Source organism: Phasianus colchicus, unplaced genomic scaffold (assembly GCF_987193195.1).
Source record: "Phasianus colchicus unplaced genomic scaffold, bPhaCol1.hap1.1 HAP1_SCAFFOLD_59, whole genome shotgun sequence".
Taxonomy (NCBI): Eukaryota; Metazoa; Chordata; class Aves; order Galliformes; family Phasianidae; genus Phasianus; species Phasianus colchicus.
Window position 1 is genome coordinate 256,388 of NW_028325235.1, and position 19,795 is coordinate 276,182.

A 19,795-nucleotide genomic window follows, 5' to 3' on the forward strand; every position below is an offset into this window, starting at 1 on the left:
AACAACGGTTCAAATGTTGGTCCGACCAGTTTATTACAGATCTTAATTAGGGAGATGGGGAAGGGGAGGACGGACGCTATTATGAATTAGGGTAATGGGGAAGGAAAGGAGGGCGATAGAAAAGGTAGGAAAGAAGAAGCAAGGAGTCTTTATCGTAAGAAAGAGGGACATAGTCACCACCATGGATCCAGCGTGGTTCATAGTTCAGCCTTTGATCTTCAGTAGTGGTGGGTCATCGGGCATTGTTGTTGATGGTGACGACGACAACGGTGACCATGGTGATGATGGCCCTTTTTCAATGCTTTCAAAGTGGTCGAGTCAGCTGTCTTTGGAGTGACAGCTCAAATCCAAAGTGGTTGAGTCAGCTCTCCTTGGAGTGGCAGTTTCTGGCTCTGGGATCTTAGCAGAAATTCCTTTGTTCCCACCTTCCCGGCCTTGCCAGCAGATAAGAGAGAGCAGGGATGCCCATCTGCATCCTGTTTTTCACAGGACACGATGGTATCGTTCCCCAATTTTCCCATACAAGGCTGGAGCTATTTAGTCACAGGCCAGATCTTCCGCCAGTAAGCACTTCTGAGCACTCTCTTCCAGAGGTAAGCAACTCTGGAGGAAGGGGCTTTCAAATGTTCCCAGAGGGATGTCAATTGTCACACGGTAGCACCCATCTCTTGCCTCCTCAACAAATCAATCAGAGTCTTATCACAAGAAATACCTCAGGAAGCAAGCTTTGAGCCAAAAAACAAAGAAAGATTCTCACAACCAGAGACTTCTCAGTGCTCCTGGACTCCTAGTGGGAGCTTACAGATCTTTCCAGGGGCCCATGGGATCAACCTGGGGACTCTCTGGATGCCCCAGTACCACTCTGGGATAACTCCAGACTCTTCTGGATGAGTCTGGAACCCCCTGGATGCCCCCAGACCTCTCTAGGACTTCTCCTGCAGATCCTTTTGCATGATTCCAACGGGGGATAAGGGGGGTTCGGCAGGGGGTGGGAGGGGGAGAAATGAGCTAGTGAGGATTCTGTGGGGTGGAAAGGGGGTCTGGGGATGGAGGGAGGGGTGGAGGGGGGAAACTGGAGAGTTGTGTGGAGCTTCTGTGGGGTGTAAAGGGGGCCTGGGAGGAGAGAGTGCTAGTTGGGGGGGAGGGGTAAAGAGGAGAGGCAGACCACGTGAGTGGAAAGGGGGTCTGGGGGTGGAGGGAGGGGTGGGAGAACTGGAGATCGTGGGGGGGTTCTATGGGACGTAAAGGGGGCCCAGTTGGGGGAAACTGGGGGTCAACATAGGGGAACGGACTCCAGAGGGCAGGGAGGAGGGTATGGGGGTACAGGGGACTGTAGGGGACAGAAAATGGGGTCAGAAGCAGGGGGAGGAAGGGAAGACAAGGGACCCTACGGGGTGCAAATAGAGGGGACTGGGGAATGGTAGGAGATTCTATGATGTGAATGGGGGAATTGGAGCGGGGGAACTTGAGGGGACAGAGAATTCTGGGGGTCAGATAGAAGGGACGGGGGAGGGGGATGAATCTAGGGGAGAAATTGGGAAGACTTGGGGGGGTCGGGGGAGAGAATGGGGACACAATGGATCAGTGAGAGACAGACGCGGAAGCCTGGGGGTCAGAATGGGGAACAGGGGCAGACAGTGACGGAGGAACTGAGGGGACGGGTGGAAGAGGACTCCAGCGATGAGAATGGGGGAAGTGGAGGCGGGGAACGGGGGGGGGAGAGCATAAGCCCAGCGGTCAGACTGAGGGACTCGGGAGGTTGTGGGCGACCCGCGGCGGGGGGGATGGGTGTGGGGGGAAGGCAGTGAAACACCGTGGGTGGGGGGGAAGGGCGGGGGGCACAGGGCACCTCCCGCCGCCGAGCAGAGGCCCTGAGCAGCAGAGGACCCACGCGGCCAAGACAGGACGGCCCCAGCCCCGATGCCCCCGCCGCCCCCGCACACCCACTCGTAGAAGCTGAGGCGGCGCTCGGAGTCCCGGGGCTGCGCCGCGGCGCTGGAGCAGCGCGGGGCCCCGCTCCGCTTCCCCATGGCCGCGTCCTCGGGTCGCCGCGTGATGACGTCACTCCGCGGGGAGCGGGGACGGCGCGTCGCTCGAGCAACGGCCGCGCCGGGGCGCTGTCGCTATGGAGACGCCGCCGCGCATGCGCTGTCGCCGCGGGGACGGCTTCCCGCGCCGCAAGGAGGGAGGGCGCGCTGTCGCCGTGGCAGCGCGGCCTGCACGCACGGCCTGAAGCCCGAGTGGGGCTCGAGGGGCAGCGGGGGGCGAAGAAGGGTGGGGGGGGAACGGAGAGCCCTCAGGGATCTCCTGGGGAGGTGGGGGAGCGACTGGGGGCGGGCAGAGCTCTGGGAATGGCGGCTGTGAGTGGGGCTGTGGGGTGGGACATCCGCAGGGAGATGCAGCCAAACAGGGGGTTGTGGGCAGAGCATGGAGGTGTGGGAAAAGGAAGACGGGCATCCGGACAACAGCGTGAGAGCCAGGCTGAGAGAGAGGGAAGGAGGGAGGGAGGGAGAGGAGGGAGCGAGGGAGGAATGAGAAGAAAGGGAGGGAGGGAGAGGGGGGAGGGAAATGGAAAAAGGGGAAAAAAAGGGGACAAGGGAAAAGAAGGAAAGGAAAGGAAGAAGGAGAGAGGGGAAGAGGGGCAGAAGGGAAGAAGAAAAGGGAAAAAGTCCAGAGCTTGGCCTGGGTGGTATTGCAATGTAGAAGGGCTTCAGGTATCTTATTAGGTGCACAAGAAGGAGTTCATGCAGCAATAAATGATATTGTTGTGTTCATGTAGGTCAGAGTGGTAGAATTGAAGCAGATGGAGATAAGATATGGCACCAAAGTGAAATACTGCACAACATAAGACGATGTGAGCTGAAACCAGCGTGACTTCCTGGCTTCCCAAATTGCACTGGTTAAAGAAGTTATTTGTGGGGATGGTGTGTGTAATCGCTGTATGTATGCATCCTTCCTTGTAGTGTGATTGGACTGTGGAGATGTATCTAAGTATGAAAGGTCAAAGGTGGTGAGGATTAGGATGTGAACATCGTAATCCTCAAAGGAAAAGGGGGGATTGATGTGGGTTGCTCTGTTCAGCAGTAGGGATTAGCACATCAGTTTAAGAACCAGCGCATGAGTTTAGCAAAAGGAATCCATGAGTGATCGTTCTGAAACTTTCAGCTTTAGTGGGAGAACAGCCTCGTTCCTCCTCAATAACTTTGCATGGGGACACAAATGAATACTTCTACCTTCTGCCTCCATGACTGTGCCTCACGAGAAGCACCAGAGTCCCAGTAGAATACTTTTATCTTTTGCCTCAACACGCGCGAGGACATTTTCCTTGGGTCCCATATACACTGCTAGGAAAAAGTGGCTCACTATGGCCTTATCAGCCGCTCCGCTCGGCAGCCAGTAACGTCTGAGTGCAAAAACACAATGCGCTGATGGAACTGCATGTTATGCTCTGCAAATTGCCACAGCGCTGCGTTCCTGCCAGGGTTGCTGTCTGTGTGCAGGGATAGGATTAGGAAAGCCAAGGCACAGGTGGAGCTGAACTTGGTGTGGGATGTGAAAAATAACAAGAAGGGATTCTACAGGTATGCAGGCAGAAGACAGGCCAAGGAGAGCGTTCCCCCTCTGATAAATGAGGACAGAGAACTGGCTTCCTCAGACATGGAAAAAGCTGAGCTGAGGTGCTCAATAAGTGTCTTGCCTCGGTCTTCATTGGTGGTCAGGCTCCTCCCCATGCCTGCCAGGGCCTGAAGAGAGGAAAGTGGGACTAAAGAAGGCTTCTCTGAGAGCTGCCGCTGCACGTGCAGAGGTGAACACAGGTCCTTGGTGAACACAGACATGGCTCTTGTTCTTCTCAGCGCCTCTGTCTGTCAGAAGTGAAAGAGATTGCAGAGTCCCAAGGGAAATGGTGTCCTGTTACTACACTCACTTTGTTTCATTCCAGTCCTCACACCTTCTTCTACTGTCCTCTTCTGCAGTTCCTTCTTCACTGTCCTCTCTCCTCTTTCTTCATGTGCTCTCCTTTTACTGTTCTCTTCATAGCACGATCTGCTCTTCTTTACTGCTCTTTTCGTTTTCTGCTCTTCTGCACTCACTTCTCTTCTGCTCTTCTCATTTGCCACTTTCCTCTCTTACCGTCTCTTGTACTTCTGCCAGACTTCCTTTCTCGCTTTTCCTCTTCAGCTTCTCTCCAACTTCTGCTTTTGTCTTCTCTGTATACGCTCTGTATACGCTAATACCTCTTTTGCTTTTCTCCTTGTCTGCTTGTTTTTCTTACCTACATCCTTTTTCTTCTTCTCTGCTCTTCTTTCTTTCTTGTCTGTTCTCCTTCTGCTCTTATCCTTCTCAGCGTCTCTTACCTTTATTCTCTCCGCTACTGCTCATCTCTTTTGCTGTCTTGCCTGTATCCTGTTGTGCTTTTCATCTTCTGCGCTTCTTCCTTACCGGTATCCTTAATTTTATCCTCTCTCCTGTTCTTTTTCTCTTCTTCTCCGTGTCCAATGTCTGCATCACAACTCTGTCAGAATTAGTTTTGGGGTGGAAAAAGGTACCAAGGTACATAGGTTTGTACAGTAGAACCTCCTACACTTTGCCTGAAAGGTGATCCAAAGGAGCCCTCAGGAACCAAGACCACAAAGGAGCTGCTTCTGAATGGAGAATTTTCCAGAGTTCCTTCCAGTCGTTGCTCAGAGGAACTGAGGTTTTTATCCTTGTATCTCTGCAGAAAAGCAGGGTGGAGGGAACACATATGGTGAGGTGCTCGGGTGAAATTGCCCTCCTTGCACAAACAGCCTGTTTGTGTCCATGTGATGCACGGTGAAGAGAAGCCTGCTGTTCTGTGAGTAAGCCTGCCAAAAGGGAGTTCTGGCCTTTTTGGCAAGTCTCTGAGGTGAGGTCTTTAGACAGGCTGGTTGTTTTGCAGGGGAAATGCCATTTCAGCTGTTTGTTGCCACGCTTGGTTGGTGCTTGTATGAAAAACATTCATCATCTAGACAAGCAGTGCTCTAGCACCAGGGAAGGGAAAAACCTCATGTACATCCAGTCTTCTCCATGAGCCTTATGTTGCCTTTCCACAGAGTCTCTAAATGCCTGTGGAAATCACGGGGGGGTGGGGGGGGCAAGGGGATGGGGAAGAGATGAGGGGCAATTTGTGCGCATCCTGTGCCCACGGAGCAGGTATTACCTACAAAGAGCTAGGAACCCTTCACGGCATCCTGGACTTGTTTACTTTCCTTGTTTGAGCGTGATGGTTTTGTAGGTACTTTGTGCATTTTAAGTAACTGTCAACTCTGCTGAGACAACAGGCGTCCTAGAGAGAGCCTTGCTGTACCCTTTTTGTTCGGGCTGTTTTATTCCCTCCTGAGATTAAAAGGGACTGTGGTCTTGCTTAGCAAAGGGAAGCGTGTGCATGCTTCCAAAGCAAAGGCAGGTAGGTGCGTGCTTGCTTAGCAAAGGCAGGTAGAGGCATGTGATGCGAAGGCAGATGGTTGCTTGTGAAGCCATGTCAGGTGGTGTGTGCGCTTCAGTGCTGGTGGGTCAGAGTTGAAGATGCACGAGCTGTGTGACAGCTCTGAGAGTGGGATGGCCAAGGAAGAAGCCTATGGTCCTAGCCCCCTGGGGAGAGAGTGAGATCACTAAAGGGAGGGAGGATTCTTAGACTCTGAGGGGTCTAGAAAGGGAGCTGAAAGGTTTGGGGCTCCCTTGCTGTGCTCTGCGCAGGCTGTGGCAGTGCTGGGGTTTATTTTGGAGTCAGTCTGAAAACAAAATGAGACAAGGGGGTTTTCTGTGCAGTTTGAAGCCTGTTTGAAACCTGCTTTGAACTCTGCTGCCAGGGCTGCAGCCCAGGGTAGGCACCCTGTCCCCACAACTGCTGACCACGTTCTTTCCTTCTCTGCAGTGACCACATCCAGCCCTACGAAGACACTTTACATCATGTCGGACACCAAAGTGTCTGCGCTGACCACGTCTGTGATGGGTGAGGCTACCTCAGTCCCTCTCAAACTGCCAGGCATCCAACCTTCCTCCTCCGCCAGCTCTCCTCCTAGCCCTGTCACCTTTGCCACCTCCCCATGTTGTGTCGTGTCATGGAGATCTGTGGTGCTGGGGCAGGCCTGAACTCCCCTCCCTGACAGCAGACGCGTTTCTGAAATCTCTGCTCATTTCCTCATCCTGCTGGCTCATTCTGTATTTACAGGTTTGTGTCCTTTACTTTTCTTGGGTAATTTAGGACTGGTTTAAAGCAGCTGTATTTGCTATTGCCTTTGTCTGCAGTTACCCTTGTGGGTGATGGTGATGGGATATACCCTTTTGGGTTAGGTTTTTATGGAAGGGGAAATGGTGGAATCACCATCCCCAGAGGTGTTCAAGGAGTGTTTAGGTGTTGTACCGAGGGATGTGATTTAGTGGGAAATGTTGGACTAGATGATCTTAGATGTTGTTTCCAACCGTGGTGATCCTATGATCCTAAGGTTTACACTTGTGGATTGTGATGAAGTGTTAGTGTTTAGTGCTAGAGCTAAGTGCTGAGGGTAACCCTTTGGGGTTAGGGTTTCATGTTACTGTTTTCTGTTAGGTTTAAAGGTTAAGGCTTAACACTTGATGTTAGTGATGGTGGGGGTGTGCCCACCTGGTTGGGGGTTTATGGCTTGTCCTTTTTGTTAGGGACAACAGCAGCACTTTTGAGATGGGAATGAGGGTTAAGTGTTAGCATTTTGGATTAGGGCTGAGGAGTATCTTTTGGGGTGAGTGTTAAGGATTAGCCTTTTAGGTTAAGGTAAAGGGTTAAGGGTTGTCCTGTGGAGTTAATGCTAAGGGATGCTGTAGTGTAAATGCTGAGACATGGCTTGAAACCTGATTTTTCACCTGGTAGAAAGGCAGGGCCAACCCAGAGCATGCAATGTTCCAGAATGACAGAAGGGGTGGAGCCAGGATCCACCCCTTCCCAGCCCTCATTGAAGGGTTGGCAGTGTAGGCAAAGGAGATCCCTGCCTACCTGAATCCTTCTGAAGATAAGCAGCTTCTTGCCTTGATTTCTGTGCCCACGGCTGTTGCCTTTGAGCAAATTCTCCCTTGCTGCAGCCTTGGACCTTGCTCCTCTGCTGTCATGGCATGAGGCCTGGCCTCATGGGGTGCAACCCTGCTGACTGATAGATGTGTTGGTTTGGTTGGGGGTGGATGCCGTAGCTAATGGCAAAACCATTTCCTTAGTGCAACTAAGGAGGTAAGTGAGAAAACAAGAGAGTCTTGAGAGGAAAGAGTGACTGATGGCAGCGCTGTACTGGAAGCAATAGAGAGGCTGACAGTGGCTGTCGGTGGCAGTAGAGCGATCCGAGTCTGTGTCTAAATGGTTCTTAGAGCTGTGTCTGTTCCTTGGAGAGGCCAAACAGTGTGGAGGTACTTGTACTCACAGTTGTTTGACTTAGGAATGAAGTGTTTCTCAGCTTATGCACCTGACAGCGTTGTGTTTGCTTGTGCAGCTTTGCTTTGTGCATTGTAGAGCTGTCAGACAGATGTGGATTCATTTGCCACTCACTCAGCAGGAATGAGACTAGTAATACTTTCTGTAAATGCATTTCAGTTGAAAAAATGAGTTTGTTTTGGCTGTAGAAATGGTGTATTGGAGGGATTTTGGTGGGTGTGGGCTAACAGGACAAGGATTCTATTGGCAACTGCTTTCTGTGACATGGAAAGGCTGTACTTTATTTTATGGATGGAGCATGGGATTCTATTGACTCTTATTGAGAAAGGGGGAAATGGAAAGCCTCTGTGGGTAAGAATGTTTTGTGAGCTGTAGTTTGGGTACTTTCATCTAAATAGGACTGTGTGAAAGGGTGTGTGTGATGGAGGAGAGAGAAAAGTGCCTCGTGTTGACTGTAAGGAAGGCATAATGTTAGAGCAGTGGAAAGGCAAATTTAAGAAACTGTGCTTGAAAACTTGAAGTTAGTGGCTGGCTGTGCTAAAATCTTCTTCCAAAGAGTTGCTCTTCAAGTATTTCCTGCTTTCTCTCTGCGAGAAACTGACGCCAGTGGCCTTCCACTGCAGCATGGCCGCGGAAATTTCCTTGCCCTGGGTTATGATTGAGTGTAGCTATTGGTTTCTTGGTTCCTGTGTATGCATTGTTGGTAGACAGATTAGTGTGTGGAAAACACAGCTGAGAATCCGGGACATGGTAATGTACCAAATGGACTGAACTACTGGAAGGATTGTGGGAATGAGAAGAGAACCTGGATTTCTCTTGCACAACAAGCCTGTATCAGTTGTGTCTCCTTTCACTGAGCTGAACGCACGGTGTGTGTGAAGCCTTCTGATGGGAAACCCACGGTCCCACAAAGTGGGCGTGGAAACGAAGTGGAGCTGAGGTGCATCTGTGTGCTGAGTCATACTGCTGAGGACAGAGAGGAGCCCCAGCTGAAAAAGCAGCTTTGGTAAGAATAGTGGTGAAAGTAGGAGTGGGTATGGAAGGTTTAGACTGCTCTTGGAGGAAAGGTGAAAGTTTCAAATGTTCTGCAGATTCAGTATGCCTTGGTGTGCCACATCTGCCTGCCCTGTCAGCACTATGTCAGGCTTTTTTTCCTTTCCTTTTTAAGGTAGGAAAAACAGTTTCTGGCTAGGAGAAGAAGAAATGCAAGTCTTCCCTGCATTGCTCCTTGGGCAGTGGGTGCTGATGAGCAGTCCTTGTATGAGAATAACGTATTGTCATTTGATCTCTTTCCATTCCTTCAGCAACTGGGGTGTTGATGCAGCTGCACGTATCTCCTGTTTTGTCCTTCTGCTTTGTGTAAAAGAATAGTATAGTATGCAATCTCTGTGTGAAATTTTCTTAAAGTATTTTACTTTATTTGCCCCTAGGAAGCAATGGCTTGGAAATGATGGCAGTGTCACCCAGCAGCCCACACAGTGACCTGATGTCTCATTGCTTGCGTCTGTTAAAAACCACCACGATGAGAAAAGAACGTTTGCATGGATTCTGTGCTGACTGTGTCAGTACAGCCCTTAGGAGTGGTGTGGACATGGCATGGCAGGGAGAAGGGAATTCCTTTCTGATGGGAAAGTGCCCGAGGAGTGTTGACATCCCGTGTGTTGGTGCCCCATGCCCACCCCATGCCCCACACACTTCTGAATGAGCAGCACAGCTTTGTGTCATTCAGCCACCTGTGGCAGAGCAGATCAGGCTTTCTGCAGGCGTCAGCAATCATCCCATCGCTTTCTGCCTTATAAGGAGTTGAAAACCTTTTCATTTTGGAATCCTACTTCCAAGCTTAACCACCTCCAGTGAAGCAGATGTCATTTTTCTTATATCCTTCAATTCTGAGTCCATATTCTCCCAAAAGCAAAAGAGTTTGGAGGTAACCACCAATAGTTAAGTGAGCAATTTCAGTATGTATTTCTGATCGTGACAATTACTTCAGTTTAGAGGTCACAGTTAATGTACTGTGCCTGTTTTAATTCTGACCAAGGTTGTAGTTGTAGCTGACTTCCCAAGGCTGCAATACGTGGTGGTGACACAGCCGTGGGCTTCTGCATTTGCATTAATCCCACATTTCCTTGCAGGTCAGCTTGTGCTGGAAGTGGACGGTATCAGAGTGTGAGTGAAGGTCAGTGCAGGAGCAGCTGTTGATGGGAGTCCAGGCTAATGAACTCTGGAGCATCTCCCAGTACGGTACCGGAGGAGGCAGGAATGATGTTAAGGAGCTCCTCAGCAGGAAGGTGGCTCATCCAAATGCTTGCTGACAGTTTGAAAGCCCAGACCCTTCCAGCCTCCACCTCAGAGGCAACATCTCCTTTGTCCGATCATGCAGCACCTGAGCAAGAGGGTGACCTGAGCTGGCTACACAAGAGTCATCTTAACTTCTTTGTTATTTTACTTCAGATAACTCCATTGGGTGACCCTGCTGTTGGTTTCTTAAAATTTGGATTACGTCTGATGGAGGCCCAGAAGTGATGTGGGCACTCACAGAGGTCACAACTGTTGCTGGGGTGGGAGCGTTTGTCCCACAGCTGGTGAGCAGAGCTGGTGCTGCACGCAGAGACTGGGCTCTGGGCCTTCCTTGAGAGAGATCGCCCTGTGAGAACCCGTCAGAAGCACTGCTGCAGCACGTGCATGAGCTGGGCACAGCTCAGGCTGAGCAGGCCGAGTGGGTGAACTGGGTTTGGTGCTGAGTGGTTACTGGGATGTGTCTCAGAAGAAAAGCTGGGCTGGGGTGGGCCCGCTATGTCAGCCCTTGTCCCAGCTGGTGGTGAGAGCAGGGTGGAGGCTGATGGGTGCTGCCCACTGTCACTGCTGCTCTTACCATGTGGCACAACAGTGCTCTGGTGTGTGAGCTGGGAGGGAGGAGGACAGCCACTGTGCCTGGCTAAGGCAGAGCTGAGGTCTGTTGAACACGTGGATCGTACCAGTGCAGCTATTGTGGCTGCAGTAGGGGTGGAAGACAAAGGGAGTTTTCTTCATGACAGCAACACCAGCCACTTGCTTCAAGGTGTATAAATGTTGAGGAGATGGAGAACACTTGCTGTCAGAAATCATGGCAGCTGTACAGAATCTAGTTGTATTTTGGGGATGGTTCTTGTAACCAGTTGATTTTAAGACACTGTCCTACTCAAGAGTACTTTAGAGTGCATGATAGAAGAAAGCTGGGAAAATGCTTCTCCTTACTATTTTTCACTTGCAGATTCTTTCTTTAGGGATTCTTTCCAAAAGGAGATTTTGGGGATTGAGGCAGTTGAAGAAAGAGTGAAGCCAGGGGGCAGTCCCTGTGGAGAGGACCCCAGGAACTGAGCTTCCCCACCACTGTCTCAATGAGAAGACAGACGCAGTTCCCATTCCTGCTCTGCATATGGAAAAGTATGGCTGGATTTATTTGTTTGGGTTTTCTTCCTTTCTCTCATTTTGAAGGGGAAAAGCTGGAGCAGGGGGAGCACTACTGGTCCTTTGTTACCTCCATAACCGGTTGGATTCTGCATGTGCTGCAACAGGACAGCATTGCCAGGCTCCTTAACCTGCTGGGGCAGGGTGGGAGCAAAGAGCGTGAACTGCCCTCCTGCCAGCTGCACCTAGTTATGGTTTGCCAGGTCCCTGCTGCCCTGAATTTCACCTGAAAGGTTTGTTCTAGCTGCTTGCAGTAGTAAAATTTAGGGAAGAAATGGAAGTCAAGAGCTAAGGCTCTGCACAATAACTTTGCGTGGATTGAACTGTGGCACCTGAAGACTGTTTCCTGAATAATGCTGGCATTTTGCAGGTGTGTTGGTTTAACCCACTGAACTGATGTCTGTGAGCGCCAGTCTTCTCCACCTGAACAGTAAGAAAGCTGGGGTATGCCCAGAAATTGCAGCAGTTGCTGTGAATACTCTCCCAAATGTTTGTTTCCTTTAGTGGTAGCTAATGACTCAGCACTGTGATATCCTGTCTCTGGCACGATCTGGAACGCTGCATCTCTTTGCAGATGTTGGGTGCCCATTTCCATGGACCCTCCTTTCTTTCTCTCCTCAGAAGCAGCACAGTGCGGTTCCCTGCGTTAGGGAGCAGCAGCCAGCAGGCTGCCAGAATGCCAGCTGGGCCTTGCAGCGCGCAAAGGGACGTGTTGGGGATGGACCATCCTTAGCACCACGCAAAAGTGAGTCTCTTCAGTCCTCTGTCATGAAGTATGGAAGAATGCATTTTAAGTATTACTTCTGAGCGGGTGCAGGACTGTAGGGATGTCAGGTAACCATGGTGGAAGCACTGGGGAGGCCGACAGTGGCAGCTGATGGCAGCAGTGTGACAGAAGGCCGTGTATAAGTGGTGGTGCTCAGAGCTGAGTGCATTCCTGAGAAAGGCACTCTTGACTTTATGGCGTTTTCTTTCACCTAGTGATATGTAGAAAGTTAGTGAAGAAAGGAACAAGAACAAAAATACCCTACTGCAAGGGCAACTGCATTTGGATATTTACAGCATGCTAGAGCGTTATGTGAGAACCAAGAACTCCATGACCTGTAGGATGCAATGTCTTCTGAGAGATTATTGGAGGACTTTGTGGACGGAGACGTGTTTAGCTCACTCTGCATCATCTACACTGCCTAAGGAAGTTACACTGCAGTAAGAAAACCATGCTCTCTGAAAGCACAGTTTCCCATTGAGAAGAATTATTTGGCTGACCACCTTGGGGTCAAACTATAAAGCGGATTACAGGGCAAGTACAAGGGGCGAGACAAAAACGCCTAAGGCATGGTTTATTACTTCTCAAAGTAGAAATTAAGAAAGGGTTAGCTGAACTTCTCCCTAGAAATGCCTGTTAGTTTTGCTGGAATCCTTAGTGACTAATTCAGACAGACATCTGTGCTGCAAATGTCTGTAACTGTATGGATAAAGTTTATGATCTGCACGTCCTGTAAAGCTATAGCTACATTGTCTTTGATTTTTACTTAACAGATTGCAATGTCTTGCCTATGCTATATGAATTGCAAAGCTTGCCTGCAAGCTGGATCATCCAGCAGCTTTCACACTCTCCCTTTGTGGAAATGTAATCAACTCATTCAATGGTGGGATCATGAATGAGTCCAACGAGAAGGCAGCATCAACAGTGAAAGTTTGACTATAAACTGAAATAATGAATTACCATGGTTGAAGCTGAACCAGTAGTCCAGTAATAGTTCTATGAAGTCTCAACACCTACCAGATACTTTCTAATGAATTTAAAAGATTCTTAATGATAACTTCATAGTGCATGAGTTGGTTCCTTTACACAGGTTGGTTCTTCCTTAACTTATTCCATACAGGTTTTAGTATCACTCTAGGGATTTTTTTGATAGAAAAGGACTTCTTGAAGGTTATCACTTGTACATTATGCTTTTACATAACGTACAGTGTGGATTTGTTCCTAAGAAAATTGCATGAACAAAACGAGGAACAAATAAACTTTCATTTATTTCTTTCAAATTTTTTTTTTAATATGTATTTGCTGACCAACTTCCACACGGAGCTTTTGATCTCCTTGTTACAGCATGTAGATCATGGGATTAGTCAAGGGAAGACAACCGTATGGAAAAGAAAGGTTTCCCAATGGAAACCTTTTCCACTGGGACAGCCTCAGAGGGTAGGACATATATGTAGACAGCTGGGCCAAGCATGACAAAAACAACGATGATGTGGGAAACGCAGGTGGAGGTTATTTTGTTCTTTGTTTTGGTGTGTCTGGAGCTTCAGCAAGAGGATTATGTAGGAGATGAGGAGAAGTGCAAAGCACATGACAATGACAACTCCATTGTTGAGGAACATCAGAAGTTCCGCCGTGTAAGGTCAGCACAGGCCAAGTTCGCCAACTGACGCACATCACAGACAAAGTCGTCCAGGACGTTGGGGCCACAGAAGGGGAGCTTGATGGTGAGAGCAAATAGAATGATGCCATGAATGAAGCCACCGCCCCACGAAGCTCCAGCCAGGGCACAGCATACAGTCCTGTTCACAAGCATGGTGTAGTGGAGAGGCTTGCAAATAGCAACGTAACAGTCACAGGCTATGGCCAACAGCAGGAAAGCTGCTGCTGCTCCCAGGAAGTGAAGAAACAAAGGCTGGGTCAATCAGGCCTTGTAGGAGTTGATCTTAGGATTTGAGAAAAAGTCAGCCAGCATTTTGGGTGGGGTCACAGAACAGTAGCAGATATTCAAGAATGCCAGATTAGCCAGGAAAAAATGCATGGGTGATCCCAGCTGGGAATCCCCCTGAATTGTGAGAATGATAAGGATGTTGCTTGGGAGAATTATGATGTAGAACAGGAGGAAGAAGAAGAAGGGAATTGACTGGACTTTGTGGGATTGAGACAATCCTAGCAGAATAAACTCTCTAACTACAGTTTTCATGCTCCATTTTGACTCTTGCAAGCCCTGAAAAAGACAGCAATAAACACACAATGCCAATATGTTGCAATATTTAGCAACTTAGGCTACGCTTAGGCTACTGAAAATGCACATCCTGTGACCGTTACCTGGTTTTATGGAGGACCACATCCCTGTATGTAAAGGAATATCAGATTTATTGGGCCATACCATACGGCAGGCCACCATTAACCATTCTATTATTGAATGGTTTTCATCATTATATTGATTACCTGCATATAATCTCTGTCTAAGAGCAGGATGGACGGTCATTGTGGCCAATTTGGCTATTTCCAGGCCATTCACCAGAACACTTTCTGCCCCAGAATCCCATAGTCTTAATAACCAAGCCGGCACACTTTCTCTAGGTTTCTGCCTGAATCGTTGGACTAAGTCCATCAGTTCTGTTGCCGTGTACGGTTGGGCTGTTACGTGCAAGTTGGTTTGAGTGGGGGGCCACTGATCAGGTGGCACCCCCTGCTGGTCTGTCCTGTACCTTTTTTGTTTTTTGAGATATAACAGGACGGACTTCTAGTGCGTCCGTCAAAATTGGGGATTCAAGATTCGATTTAGATGGTTTATTTTCCTGATCAACACAGTCCGTTGATTCAGGAGCCTGGTCATTGTTTATTGAAATACTACGAACTTGACCTATTGGAAGACATAGAATTGGTTTTTTTTTCCTGTTAATAGGCCAAGTTCCTGCTCTAACTTTTCAATACGATCTTTTAAAAGTTCATTTTCATTCACTGAAGTATTATTCCTTATTTCGGCATTGTTTAAAGCATTTAATAGTGGCCATGCCACTGTAGAAGCAGCTAATTGTCTTTCTCTAGTGACTAATATATCTTTGCCTAGTCCCTGAAAGTAATCCGCTAGGCGATATGGGGAAACGTTTCCCACAACACGTAGGGGACCCATTTTTCAATGATAGTTGCCAATTCATAATAAGGGGATCCCGCAAATCCTGGGATCTGCCCTGGAATTGTTTTATCTAGGGGGGTAGTGTTCTCCCCCTTGAACCATTTACAGAAATTCCAAAGAAAGGACATAGTGTAAGTTTCAGTATATTCAGCTTGCCTGCCTGACTCGCCAAGTGTATAATTAATGAAAATTATATAAAGGAATATTATATAATTTAATAATATTAAGATGTTATAGTAATGAAATAAGCAAGAGAGTTAGGCACAGCGAGACAAAGAGAATAAATAGAAGGCTCACCCGTGTCGTGGGCTCGCTCAGGAAAGACCAGTGGAGTGGATCTTCCGAAGAGAGAGAGAGAGAGATCCTTCCCCCCTGGTAGTCAGCTCTTGAATGGGTCTAGGAGAGGTGCAGCCAGGCTCCACCCCTTCCTGCAGCACAGGTGAATTGCTTTCACCTGTGCTCCCAGGGCTGCCTCATTGCTCGCCTCAGGTGACTAATCAGAGGTTCAGGCCGTGACTCAGCAGTTCCCATACACTGAAGTAATCTACCTGGACTTGTGCAAGGCTTTGATATGATCTCACTCCATATCCTTATCTCTAATTTGGAGATACGTGGATTTGAAAAGTGGATTAGTAGCTGGCTGTATGATTGCAGCCTGAGGGTTGTGGTCAGCAGCTCTGTGTCCAGGTGGAGGCTAACAATAAGTGGTTATATTAAGGAATCCCTCAGGGTTCCATCTTGGGACTGCTGTTTTTAATATCTTTGTTGGTGATCAAATAAATTCTTCACTGTGGGGGCTGTCAGGCACAGGAAGAGGTCCCCCAGAAAGGTTTTGGATTGCCCCATCCTTTGAGGCATTCAGGGCCAGGGTGGATGTGGCTCTGGGCAACCTGATCTACTGCATGACAACCCTTCCCATGGCAGAGAGGTTGGAACTGTATGATCTTTAATATTGCTCCAACCTAAACCAGTCTATGATTCTCTGAATCTAACTCGGTTCAGTTGGTCAATCTGGGACCCAAATAAATATCTGTATAAACATGCCAAGGCACCCTAACAGCCTAACACAAGTGCACGTGGCTGGCACAGGATGGATCCCCTTCCACCCCAGTGCAAGGAGAAAGGATGAGGAAAAGCAGACAGGTTCTCAACGCCTTTTTTACATCTGTCTTTAATAGTCAGGCCCGTTATTCTCAGGGTACTCAGCCCCCTGAACTGGAAGACAGGGTGGGGAGCAGAATAAACCCTCCACAATTCAGAATAAAACAGCACGTGACCTGCTGCTCCACCCGGGCTGTCACACATCCGTGGGATTGGACTGGATCCACCTGAGGGTACTGAGGCAGTTGGTGGACGTGGCATCCTAGCAGCCCTAATCAATCAGGGAGTTCCCAGGTGACTGAATACTTGCTAATGTGGTGCCCATCTACGAGAAGGATCATCCTGATGTCCTCCTATGACTACATACCCACCTGGTGGATGAGATGCTGTGGGTGGAAGCTACCTGGACTGGAGCAAAGCCTCTGACACCACCTCCTGTAGCATTCTCCTGGAGAAGCTGGCAGTCCATGGCTGGGATGGGTACACTCTTTGCTGAGTAAAAAACTGCTAGGAGGGCCAGGCCCAGAGAGATCCAGATGGAGTCCAGTTCTGAGAGGCGTTCCTCAGGGGTCGGCGCTGCAGCCTGTCCTGTTCAGTGTATTCACTGACGAGTCGGATGAGGGAATTGGGTGCACCCTCAGTAAGTTTGCAGATGACACCAAGTTAGGAGGAAGCGTCCCACAGACGGACTGAGATAGGCTGAATGACTGGGCTGACTGCAACTGCATGAGCTTTAAGAACGTCAAGAGCTGAGTGCTGCTTTTCGGCTACAGAAACCCCAGGCACCGTCACTACAGGCTTGGGGCAGAGCGGCTGTAAGGCTGCACGGACGAAAAGGGTCTGGGGTGCTGGTGACAGCCGGCAGTGCCCTCCAGTGGCCAAGGAGCCCAATGGCAGCCTGAAATGGGGCAGTCAGGAGCGGGGATGCGATCGTCGCTGTGATTTGCCAGTGGCCCCAGGCGATCTAAATTGCTAGCGGTTGTCCTTGTCCCATCAACTGCAGCCCAGCCCAGCCCAGCCGCTCCCTACAAGAAGACATGGCGGCCCTGGAGTGTATCCACAGAGGGGCACCAAAGCTGGGAGGGGTCTGGAGCGCAAGACTTAACGGGGAGTGGGAGAGGGAGCTGGGATGGTTCCGTGTGGAGAAGAGGAGGCTCAGGGCAGACCTTATCGCTCCGTCCAGCTACCTGGAGGGAGGTTACAGTGAGATGGGACCTCTTCTCCCAGGTAAATAGCAATAGGACTACGGGGAATGGCCTCACATTGCACCATGGGAGGTTCAGATTGGATATTAAGAAAAGTTTCTCCCAGAAGGGGTGGCGAGGCATTGGCACAGGCTGCCCAGGGAAGCGGTGGAGTCTCTGGAGGTGCGTAAGGAAAGGGTAGCTGTGGTACTTCAGGACAGGGTTTGTTGGGCAGTGTTGGTGGCAGGTGGATGGTTAGACTGGATGAGCTTTCCAACCTTAATGATTCCGTGATTCTCCTCTCAGTACCTTACGTTCGCAGAAGTAGCACTAAATATACCGTGGATCTTTCTAAAGTGCAGAAGGTTACAGTGAGCTGTGTCTGTTCCATAATGTTCTTCCATTGGCTCTGGAGCATCGTTCTCCAATTGACGTGGATCCAGGGTGTCCCTTAAGGAGACCTGCATAGGCAGGAAGAGCAGTTGCTTAATCTGACACTGCATGGACAACGTGACTGCCCATCTCCCCAGCCCTGTCTGCTTAATGCCACCTGGCACTTGCCTTGCTTTTCCTTACATCAGACTTCTCTTCTAAAGTCTGCACTGAATGTTTCAGATCCTTTGTAGCAGCTGCCACCTGCTCTCCTCAGAGAACACGGGTGCAGAAGGGTTTCTCTTACCTTTAAACAAAGAACAGTAAGCGTAACAAAGCGTAACACAGGTTACCAAGAAATAGAACGTACTCCTCAGCTGTATGCCTCCACTGAAGTTCTCCTTCCCAAAAGATAACTGTACAAGAAATATGTCACGTACATAGATAGGAAATGATAAATATTAATATGAAAGGCATATTAATTAAACAGTTAGCTGGCTAAGGACACAGTGAGACAAACTGCTAAGGAGGGACAAACATTAGCTCCCTGAAACTCAAAGAACTGCACTCATTAAAAGGGCTATAAATGATCAGAGATTAAGGGGAGAGGAAATTGGGATAACAATAGAAACTGCAAAGGTTGAGACAGGCAGCTGGAAAGGTGGCTTCCAACGTGGTCAGCCTAATCAGGGCAGGTGGAAATACCTGTAAAATGAGGGCAGTTACATGCACAGAATGAGAGAGAGTTGTCAGTGCAAGAACAGCGGAAGATTGGTATTTCTTTCCATACAGTGAATATCCATCCTGAAAGGTCACGTTTTCTCATGATAGAAATTCCACTTATTGTGTGCGTGTTTCACTGACAGGATTGAACCAGGGCAGCTCATGAGGAGGTGCTGAGTGTTTGAAAAACACTGAAGATGACTTCAGGTTTTCAAGCAGAGCTCCACCGTGTGACCACAAGCAGCCGGTGCCATCTCGAGAGGCCCTGGTGTTCCTGAGGTACCTGCCTGGGACTAACAGTTGTCAGAGAGAACCTGCAGGAGACCAGAGCCCTTTGGGACTGCAGATGGAGCCTGGAAGGAGAGCCCCAAGGGATCTGATTGCTAGCAGTTGTCTTTGTCCCTGTACTGCAGCCCAGCCCGGCACTAAATCCTCCCCCCCACAATAAGACAGTGGATCGTTGGGGATGATCCACAGTTGAAGTGGCCACTGGAATCCAAGAAACTCTTCCTGGTTCTTAGTAGATATCCAGATATCCACGAAACATGCTGGATTATCTGTGGCAAACTCAGACTGAAAGAGTCGAGTGCAGGTCACGCCAAGTAACTGTGGTAGAATCCATTATTTGGGGAGAACATCTCCTTCCAGCTAGGGAAGTTAAGTGGAACAGTGTGAAAAGATCCATCCGGCCAATCCTCTGAGTAAGGGAAAATCAAATGTATTGTGCTATAGTGGCAGAAGGCAAACATTATTGGACTGTGCCTCAATTTACTAAAAGCTGTCTAATCCACTTAACCCATGAGCAAAAACAAATGGTCTAAGCGGAGTGAAGGACACTGATTTGTGACGTAACATGAGGAAGACAGTAGATTGCTGATGTAAGAACTGTCATGCTTGTGCCCTGACCAGTGCTGATTATGCTGGAGTAAAAGCCTCAGGCCAGCACCAGTGTACCGAAGGCACAGGGGAATGACTGCAGATTGACTTTGCAGGACTCCAGCCCACGACAGCTCAGAGCAACAAATGCATCTTGGTATTAGTAGTTCCTTTTTGCAACGGGGCAGTAGCCATTTATCCCTTCACAAATGCCAGTGCTGAGAAACCAAAGGCTCTACAATATCGTTCATATAACTCTATGTGTAGAGAAAATGGCTTTGATCCAAAAAGCTAATAGTATAGACAGATAACAGAGAAGGCAGAATACCAGAAGACATGCCACAACAGCAAAATGACACATCAGTGACAATGAGCTTGTCTTTCTCTGTTTATTTCAAATGTGTTTTTTTCTCTCTTCTGCATTGATTGCCATATTGTAGAAAGGATTGAAGGGAATAAAAAGCTAAATAAATATATTAGAATTAGTCGGGAAGAAAATGAATGTAAGCAACCTCAAAAACACTTCTTTATTTTTCGCATAAGCTTGACTTAGTAAAAGGTGCTCCTTTTCTGTAGGTATGAAACAACGGATACACCAGGAAATTTTGGCTGACCTCCCCAGATCACAGCCTTTAAAGGGATCATTAATTGCAATGGAGAAAGATTTTGGTGGGCTACATCAAGGGGAAAATGAAAAAGCTTTGTTAGGATTATAAAGCACCAGGACTACAGCACCCTCTTATGGCTTCAATTCAAATGCACTGGGTGCCCTG

At 48.8% G+C, this 19,795-nt stretch overlaps 1 long non-coding RNA gene across 16 annotated transcripts; it reads left to right on the forward strand.

The window, feature by feature from the left end:
- Positions 1-2,063: 2,063 nt before the first annotated feature.
- On the forward strand, positions 2,064-19,756 carry LOC149911702 (uncharacterized). 16 transcript variants are annotated; one of them, XR_016462934.1, is made up of 9 exons: positions 2,064-2,274; positions 2,780-2,854; positions 3,582-3,805; positions 4,721-6,190; positions 8,845-9,341; positions 9,547-11,291; positions 11,483-11,606; positions 18,290-19,179; positions 19,599-19,756. It is a non-coding gene; the product is annotated as an uncharacterized LOC149911702 (long non-coding RNA). The 16 variants fall into 16 exon arrangements; XR_016462939.1 differs by having other exon boundaries at positions 18,290-18,425; XR_016462943.1 differs by lacking the exon at positions 18,290-19,179.
- The last annotated feature ends 39 nt before the right edge of the window (positions 19,757-19,795 follow it).